The sequence below is a fragment of the Herpailurus yagouaroundi genome, unplaced genomic scaffold (assembly GCF_014898765.1).
Source record: "Herpailurus yagouaroundi ecotype Mexico unplaced genomic scaffold, PumYag 203, whole genome shotgun sequence".
Classification (NCBI taxonomy): domain Eukaryota; kingdom Metazoa; phylum Chordata; class Mammalia; order Carnivora; family Felidae; genus Herpailurus; species Herpailurus yagouaroundi.
This window is the reverse complement of record NW_024412434.1, coordinates 24336437-24345330: the sequence shown is the minus strand read 5'-3', so window position 1 is coordinate 24345330 and position 8894 is coordinate 24336437. Positions and strand designations below refer to the sequence as shown.

The 8894-nt window shown below is 38.5% G+C and overlaps 1 protein-coding gene across 2 annotated transcripts in view; it reads left to right on the top strand.

The window, feature by feature from the left end:
* The window catches only part of CELF2 (CUGBP Elav-like family member 2), an 835274-nt gene that overhangs the window by 426147 nt on the left and 400233 nt on the right, over positions 1–8894 (top strand). For both annotated transcript variants that reach the window (XM_040451476.1, XM_040451479.1), the window contains one exon: positions 5395–5430. The gene's annotated coding sequence lies outside the window, so the exon portion shown is untranslated. The remainder of the gene's footprint in view (positions 1–5394; positions 5431–8894) is intronic.

The following is an 8894-nucleotide window of genomic DNA, read 5'->3' as shown; positions in this document are numbered from 1 at the left end:
AAGGAAGGAAGGAAGGAAGGAAGGAAGGAAGGAAGGAAGGAAGGAAGAAGAAGGGAGGGAGGAAGAGAGAGGAAGGGAGGGAGAAAGAGAGAGAAGGGAGGGAGGAAGGAAGGAAGGAAGGAAGGGAGAGGAGGGAAGGAAGGAAGAAAAAATCTACTTAACTATAATATTTTCACTCTTAATTAAAGAAAACTTCCCTTCTATGACTGAAATATTAAATCATTTGCAAGACAAGCAAGAAAAATAAAATATATTTTAAAGTTTTTAAAAAGTCTTTGTACTTTTGGAAGAATCAAAAGTATCTACCATTGGAGAGAAACCTTCCAGGTCTTAAAAATATTTATCATGCCGCCACACAATTAGCATGGGGGCTCATGTCCTCTGTTTTATAGTTGTCGGCTAATTTTGGAAACTGGCAGGCTGCACAGAAATAGACGGTATGCTCTTGCTTCAACACTTCCTAAAAAAAGAACGGTTTGCATCGTTCAGGAATGGGAAGGGATAGGACATGATGAGGAAGAACGCTATTTCAGACAGATGATAAAAGCTTGCATCACTCTGTGCTCCAGCAAATGTTCCACACGTTTAAAATTAAAGTTTTTTTTTTTAAGGGATGCTAAATAATCTACAAAAAAAAAAAACTGTATAATACCCACGGGATACTTATCTGCTTTTGAAAGATGCTTGTCTCTTCTGGTTTTTTTCTTTGATAAAATTGAATTTATAGCACAATTTCAGATTTGCAGAGAGCGTTCTTGTTTGTTCACATTGGTGATTGATCCAACAACTCGAGATCAAAGGGCAGCATTGTTATTACGTTCTGGGATTTAGAGAGCCACCAGGCAGAAGAAATTGCCCAAGGATATGCACCCTGTCGCATGCCTTCCATCATATTGGTCTACTTCGGAACCCCTAGGACAGCTCCGTTTCTTGGAACACAGAATTCTGCTTTGTTGTTTTTTTCATTGTGGTTTCACTTAGTTTTCAACATCCTGCTCTCTTTGTGAAGTCAGATTATCTTAGTAATGGTAACTAAAGAAAGGAAGTGAATGCAACCCCAAATATTGATATTCCAACAAGCATTTTAAGAAACGAATTGAGGAGACGGGAATTACCTGCAGGCAGAAAATGTGTCCCGGTCTGTTCCACTCATATTTATTGAGTGCTTGGCGTGTGCCAGGAGCTGAGTATTCAAAATAAATAAGTCATGATGTTTGACTTCAGGGAGCTGTCAGTTGTATAAAATTCAAAAGTCTCCACCACTGTCTACCTTATATATAATATCCTTTATTGGAGTATAAACACTTGGAAAGGAGGATCAGGATCTAATTCATCTTGGTGCCTCTGAAAGCACCCAGCATGGGTGTGTGCTGAACATATGCTAAGTGTTCAGTGAATATGTTGGATAAATAAATATTAGTAATGAAGATGAATTATACTTAGAAAGTCATGTTAATAGTGGACATCGTAACTCATACAAGTTCACTGAGAAATGCCTTGTCTTTATAGTACCTTCTTTTTTATAGACATAGACTTTATTTTTTAGAGCAGTCCTGGATTCCCAGCAAAATTGACAGGAAGGTACAGAGATTTCCCACATTCCCCTCTCCCCCACACATGCACAGCCTCTCCCATTATCAACACCTCCACCAGGATGGTACATGTGTTATCCTCGATGAACCTGCATTGACACGTTATTCTCACCCAGAGTCCACAGTTTGCATTGGGGCTCACTCTTGGTGTTGTCTGTTCTGTGAACTTGGACAAATGGGTGACGACATGTATCCACCTTTGATGGTATCATACAGAGTAGTTTCACTGCCCTAAAAATTTTCTGTGTGATACTTTTTGGAGTTCTGTCAAGTGGGTCTTGATGGAGCATTATCTAAATGAAGCACAGCATATCGTGCTGAATTTATTTTCTTCAAGGATTTCTTCACAAAAGGTATACATTCATGAAAACGAATAATTCACATTTTTTTATTAGCAATAGTAAATGGGTTAAAATGAGCAAGTTAGCATTTTCAAAGCCATAATGTTTTGCCGATCTTGAAAATGACAACTGATTGGTGAGTCTTAGCTGTGTTATTGCAGTCAGGTATGGGGGCTCTTTCTTGCTTTGTATTCTTTCTTTAAATCATGGAGCCACATGTTCCAATGGAATCACCAGGTTTTTAGGTAACATCTTACAATTTAAGCTGTGTTCATCCATTCATGCACGTTCACCAAAAATTCCTTTTCCTATGAAAAGTCTATAATTCTAATGTAAATTTTTGAGTATGCAGTTTTGTAAAAAAAAAAAAAAAAACCTGTGAAAAAAAAAAAAGATCAATTTCCCATGCTGGTGCTTCCTACGTGGAGAGCCTAACTTTCTTTCACAGCATTTTTTTGCTCTGAAGGTAAGGCTAACGCTCTGAGTGTGTGGATCCACTGGGTGGAGTTCTGCATTGTCTTTCATGCATATGTCACACATAGAATTCACCCCCTATTTCTAGTTTACTTTTTAAGAGGAACGAGAACTGAAAGTCACCTGTGAAAATCATGTCTTTCTTCCCCCAAGCCCCTAGATCTAATTCAAGATCAGCTTTTCTTAAGCTACTTGTCATTTTATTCCTTCCAAAGAATACAATTTATTTTTCAAAAAACAGAACTTCTCCACAGTCATTTTTCATTGGGTTTAGATCTTGTTTAATTAAATTTGAAAATAAGAATGAGTATCGCCATCATAAATTGGTTGGGGAACAAACACAACGTACTCTCAGTAAGCACACACACGTAGGTGGCAGGAGCCAGAGCGAGATGGGCGTTCTTGACAGGGTTGAGTCACCATGTTTTTCCCTAGGAGTGGAGAATGTTGCTCAATACACTAAGGTTTGGACAGAGAAGTCAATTATGGGTGCTTCCATTCTATTTTTCTATTGCACAGGTTCTCCACTGAGGGAAGTTTTGCCCCAGGGGACGTTTTGCAATGTTTAGAGACATTTGAATTGTCACAAAGTGGGGGGAGTGCATACTACTGGCATCCAGTGGGTAGAGGCCAAGCCTGCTGCTAAATATCTTATAATGTACAATACACCAAACGGCCTTCATGACAAAGGAAGATCTGGCCCCAAATGTCATTATAGTATGAGGCTGAGAAATGCTACTCTACTGCAAGTTCAGTGGATTTATTATAATGTATGTTCAACATTGTTTTAAATTTTTTCAGCATTCATTCATTTTTGAGAGACAGAGAGAGACAGAGCATGAGTGGGTGAGGGGCAGAGAGAGTTAGAGAGAGAGACACACACAGAATCCGAAGCAGGCTCCAGGCTCCGAGCTGTCAGCACAGAGCCCGACAAGAGGCTCAAACTCACGGACTGTGAGATCATGACCTGAGCTGAAGTCAGGCATTTAACCAACTGAGCCACCCAGGCGCCCCCTGTTGTACGCTGTTTTGAAAGATACCAGGGGGACTCATAATATTAAAATACATATAATCTGGAAAGTAAATATAAAGAGTTAAAAGATGGGGCGCCTGGGTGGCGCAGTCGGTTAAGCGTCCGACTTCAGCCAGGTCACGATCTCGCGGTCCGTGAGTTCGAGCCCCGCGTCAGGCTCTGGGCTGATGGCTCGGAGCCTGGAGCCTGTTTCCGATTCTGTGTCTCCCTCTCTCTCTGCCCCTCCCCCATTCATGCTCTGTCTCTCTCTGTCCCCAAAATAAATAAACGTTGAAAAAAAATTAAAAAAAAAAAAAAGAGTTAAAAGATTAGAAAGAAGGGAAGGTAATGTACCTTAACCTTGGGATGTTGCTGTTATTATGATCAAGCTCTAAACATAGATCGAACCCTGTGGGGCAACAAGAAGATCAGAAAAGTTCATTAATTCCTTCCTTGAAAATTTAACAAATACTTATTGAGTAATCATATATGTTGGCCTCAAGTTACAAAATAATAAATACTAAAATAGAATGTAAAAGATATTTCTGTTGTGATCATTGTTATAAAGGAAAACTAAAGGGAGGGGTGCTTCTTGGCTGGGGTACCCACAGCTCTGATTCTATCTGGGACGAAGAATTTCTTATGCAGGCATGGAATTCTTGGAAGAGACAAATTCATGTAAAACATTCGGTGGTGTCGCCGACCAAGCTTTCAACTGTGGTTTTTGCTAAGGGGATGAAAGCTTTCTCTCAAAAACTAGTTTCTGAAGCAGTAAGAGCTGGAGATATAATATTATCTGGTTATTTAGGAAAGAATATTTCTATGGGAGCTCAACTTATATCATTCATTTATAAATCATTCATTAATTTAAGGTGGTATGGTTCTAAGGGAATCAGCGAGTCCCTATGGTGCCCGGGTATTGTCGCAGACAGTAGGTAGGAAAGAGTTCTAGAGGCTGGGAGGGCCAGAGAAGATTCCTGGAGGAAGAAGTCCTGAGATTCCTAACTCAGAGTTGATGTATTAGTTGTAGGAGGTCCACGAACCATCTATAAATGTGCTCTGTATTTTACATGCATATGTATGGGTGTATTGTTATTTTCCCCTATGTAAGGTGTTTGTATCTTTGATGAGATTCTTAAAGGAAATATATGACCTGAAGAAGATTATGTACCACTCTTCCTAAGAATTACACCTTTAATCCCCCAACACAAAGTGGAACCTGCCTTCACTTTTAAAATACCTCAGCATTAAGCCTCCATTTCTACCTCTTACTCCTTGCCCCCCATAATTTCCAAGAACACATCTCAGATTGAAAGATAGGATATTGCGACCCGGAAAAAGTTAGTTGTGAAATTTGTGTCTCATTGGTCTTATTAATGTACCATAAACCCTTCAATTAGTGACTCGTCTTTTGTGCCGCTTGAATTATCATAGCATGTGCCTTCAAAAATCCCACCTGGTAGGACAGTATAATGAAGAAATAAGAAACGGCAATTTGCTACTAAAAGAATTGGATTTTGTGCTGTACGTGTTCTTTCATAAACCTCAGGTGACAGAGATCACTAACACAAAGATACATTCTCAGAGGAATTTGTTCCTAAATGATTCTTGGAAAAAGAATGCAAGTGCTTTATTTAGCTGGAAAAGATCTAAAAGGTGGTTTGGGATTTTTTTTTTCCTTCCCATTTTCTTTCTGTATGTTGTATATTTTCAAATTGTAATGTTTTAAACAGAAAGTAGCGGTATATTTTTGCATGTGTGTAAAATCACTTTGAAAGTAACCATTGAAATGTTTATGGGAATTAATCAGAAATGTCATTAGTCCGTGCTTCTACTGTATACTGCATATGCTGTATCTTCTTCACATGTATGATCTTATAATGCCTTGGTGCATTATGTTGTGGTTTTATTAAACAAATTTTTTTATGATTTACCAAAAGAAGCTAATTATGCGTATCTTCCTTTTCTCCTCCAGAGAGACAACCACAGAGTTAGCGGGAAATCTACCAAGGTGAGCAGGCTGGCTTTGCTTATTCTGTGCATGATTTCTGATGCCCCTCACAAGAAGTGCTGGATCTTCTTGGAGAGGCCTTTGTAATTTTCTCTTCCTTGCAGCAGATTTTAAGACCTCATATTTCACGATGTAAATGCCAGAAATTGTGTATGAGTCACATAGAAGAGGTGTAACCAAGAAGTAATGAGAGAAGTGTCCATATATGACTTAGAGAAATCATTCTCATTGTTTTAAAGTTACATCATGCATTTGGAGATGTATTTATGAGATATATTCTCTGCAGAAATCATAAACATGTTGTTTCTTTTATTATATTTGTGGGCATTAGTGCAATGAGTTGTGGTTTTCTCCACTATACCTCCTATCATCCTTGCAGTCAAGGATTTATAGATTTATGAAAGAATTCTGAGCCTCCATTCAAGAACTTACATCATAGTTTTGATGATTATATAAATACTTTTATATTTCTTATTGTCATTGAAATAAGTACTTAGTAATATTATCTCACTAGGAAAAGAAATCGGTATGTAAGTTGATCGATGTGTATTATATATTTTTTTATATTGTATGTTACTATACGAAATAAGATAGGATTAACAGGATGCATATTATAGACAACTAGCTATCAAAAATGATTAACACTATTAGCAGAACAAAACAGGAGTGACAGTATTTTAAGAGATCTTTTACTGGGTGTTATATGCAGCACTTAGCATCTCGCCTTAGTCTTTGAAGGTGCTCAAAAACCACTTGTGAATGAGTGAATAGGGCATAGGGTATTGCTTGGGAACTATTGGAAATGCAAACATGAGAATCTCAAGAACAAGAAAGAGAAGAGCCAGCAGAATGTGATAATGAACAGCACCAGGGAATAGGGAAAAAGTACATATCGTCACCATCTGTCACAGGAGATAAGCACATTTGGTTGCTTTTTTTATGTAAAGTAAATCTTTGCTTATGGGATCGTGATTAATATTGCCAAAAAAAAAAAAAAACTGTTTACTGTGATCCAAATATCTAAATTACTATATGTCTTAATTCTTTGGATATCGTCCCAAAGAAACTTTTCAACTCCGTGCCGGTTGACCGGGTTAAACGCGGACGTGTGTGCTGGTGTGTATCCCCACTGAGTTTGTCTGTCATTGTGCTTTCGCCACGGGGAAAGTCTGCTATGAAGACCTAAGCATTCGTCATTTTCAGAGAGCGAGGGAGAGAGTTGTGTATCTGCCCATGTTTGTGGTGAGGAAGTTAATCCCAAAATAATGGAATGCAGAATGACTTCCAAACTTTTCTAGAACGGCTAAGGAGCAGACCACCCTCGTATTGTCAGACGAAACCCACATGGAGCTATAATCACGCAGATAAAAATTACTCCGATGTCTGAGAGATGTGGTGCGCACCTTGAATTCTATTCAGTAGCGTTATGTTGTGAGTACTAAGAGGCAATGCCTATGTTCCCTGCGAATGATCTTCTCTTGTTCTGTTGTAGCTGGTTTATCACTCGAGGGAGAATCTGGTCTTTTCTGGAGTTTGGTAGGAGTATTTTGGTAATGAGCCTACTTATTATTTTTTTTTCATGAATGTTTGCTATCCTAATGGCGCATCCTGTTGAAAATAAACATGACAACAGTCTCATCCTGACTGCAATTTACAGCCACTGCAATGCACGACAATTAGGGCGTGAGAAATAATACGTCAGTCCTTTCTCAATTATGCTTCTTCTAATGTAGTCTCAGGTATTTTTTTTTTACTTTCTCCGGGGCGGTTTGGGACATATCCACTGACAATTATCTCTCTTCCTCACATTACTATGAAATAATGCTAATAATGTTGGTGACGAATCCTTCTCTTGGTGGCAGACCCTTTCTTTTGCTAGCATTTGTTTGTTTGTACAGTCTCGTAGAATTCCATCAGTTGAACAGCGTTCAGCCCTTTTACGGATTTCTTCAGCCTGTCACCAGCAAAGTGCAAATGAGCCCCGGAAAACCTTGGTGCTATTTAGAACAAGGCACCTGTAGTTATTTTGTTTGTTTGTCGGCTAATGATTAGTGGAACATGACACTTTGTGGGTTTTTTTTTTAAATGCGGTTAGTCATAAAAATATACTTATGCTGTGACATCAAGGAAAAATGGAAAATTCAGGCAACTGCTAAGTAGTGATATGTGGCTGGGAAGGAAGACAGTGGCATTTGAAAGCAGTTTTATGGTTTGGTTTTCACTGGCTTTTGACGGTCTTGAAATTTTCTGAAAGGCCATTTACAAATATTACACAGGGGTGGAGTATTTCAACTTTAATTGCCTTACATTGCATTAATTTAAAGTGGCTATGGGGCGCCTGGGTGGCTCAGTTGGTGAAGCGTCTGACTTCAGCTCAGGTCACGATCTCGCGGTCCATGAGTTCGAGCCCCGCGTCGGGCTCTGTGCTGATGGCTCAGAGCCTGGATCCTGCTTCCGATTCTGTGTTTCCCTTTCTCTCTGCCCCTCCCCTGTTCATGCTGTGTCTCTCTCTGTTTCAAAAATAAATAAACGTTAAAAAAAAAATAAAAAAAAATAATAAAGTGGCTAGCCACTGGGTGATAATATTCTGTGAAAACGTGCAACTCATGTAGCAGTGGTCTGTGTCTTGGTAGGTTAAAAATGCTTTGAAGTTGAAATAAGATACGTGCACAAGGCCATTGAGCAGACACCAGGTTTGTTTTTCGTTACTAATGATAACCTAAATGTGTTTTTGAATTCTTGCCATTGCTGAAATTAAAGCCTGGTAATAATCTGTCACAAGAAAAAATTAGATTATATGAGCAACATGCACGAAGCATTGTAATTATATTGTAAATATTAAAACCAATGATCTTGTTGGGATTAAAACAAATATTTAAACTGGCTACACATACTACTTATGTTGCCCTCCTTGTCTTGAAGTGTCCTGGAAATGGAATGTATGGTTCTATCTCTTGAACTGTGAAAATGATCATTTTCAATATCACAGGTAACTCCCTGCTTGTATTTTGCGGTAGCAAAGGACGACGTAGCAATCTGAACAATTGGTGTTCTTTTTTTTCCGTTACAAGCCCGTCTTTCAAGATATATTTTTAATGGTGAAGGGTGTTTAGTTTAGGTAGATGTGTTTTAATTAAATTGTGGTAAAACCACAACTCTTCAGATGGAAAGGAGGCACTCAATTAGCTACGGTAAGCTGGGGTTTTAATCTAAATGATGCTTATACAGAGATAGCACTTTATTTTGTATAGCGGAGTAAAGGTATAAACAAGGTTTATATTAACAGAGGTTTCAGCACAATCATGTACTATTAGTGCCTATTTTTGAATAAGTGAGAGCATTTTCATTCTTTGCTAACAGAGTTCACTTTCCTAATGTAAACTAAATAGTATGGAAAATAAAGGGATTTAATAGACCTTAGTAGAAGTAGCAGAAGTGCCACAGTAGAGATTCACGAGCTGGTT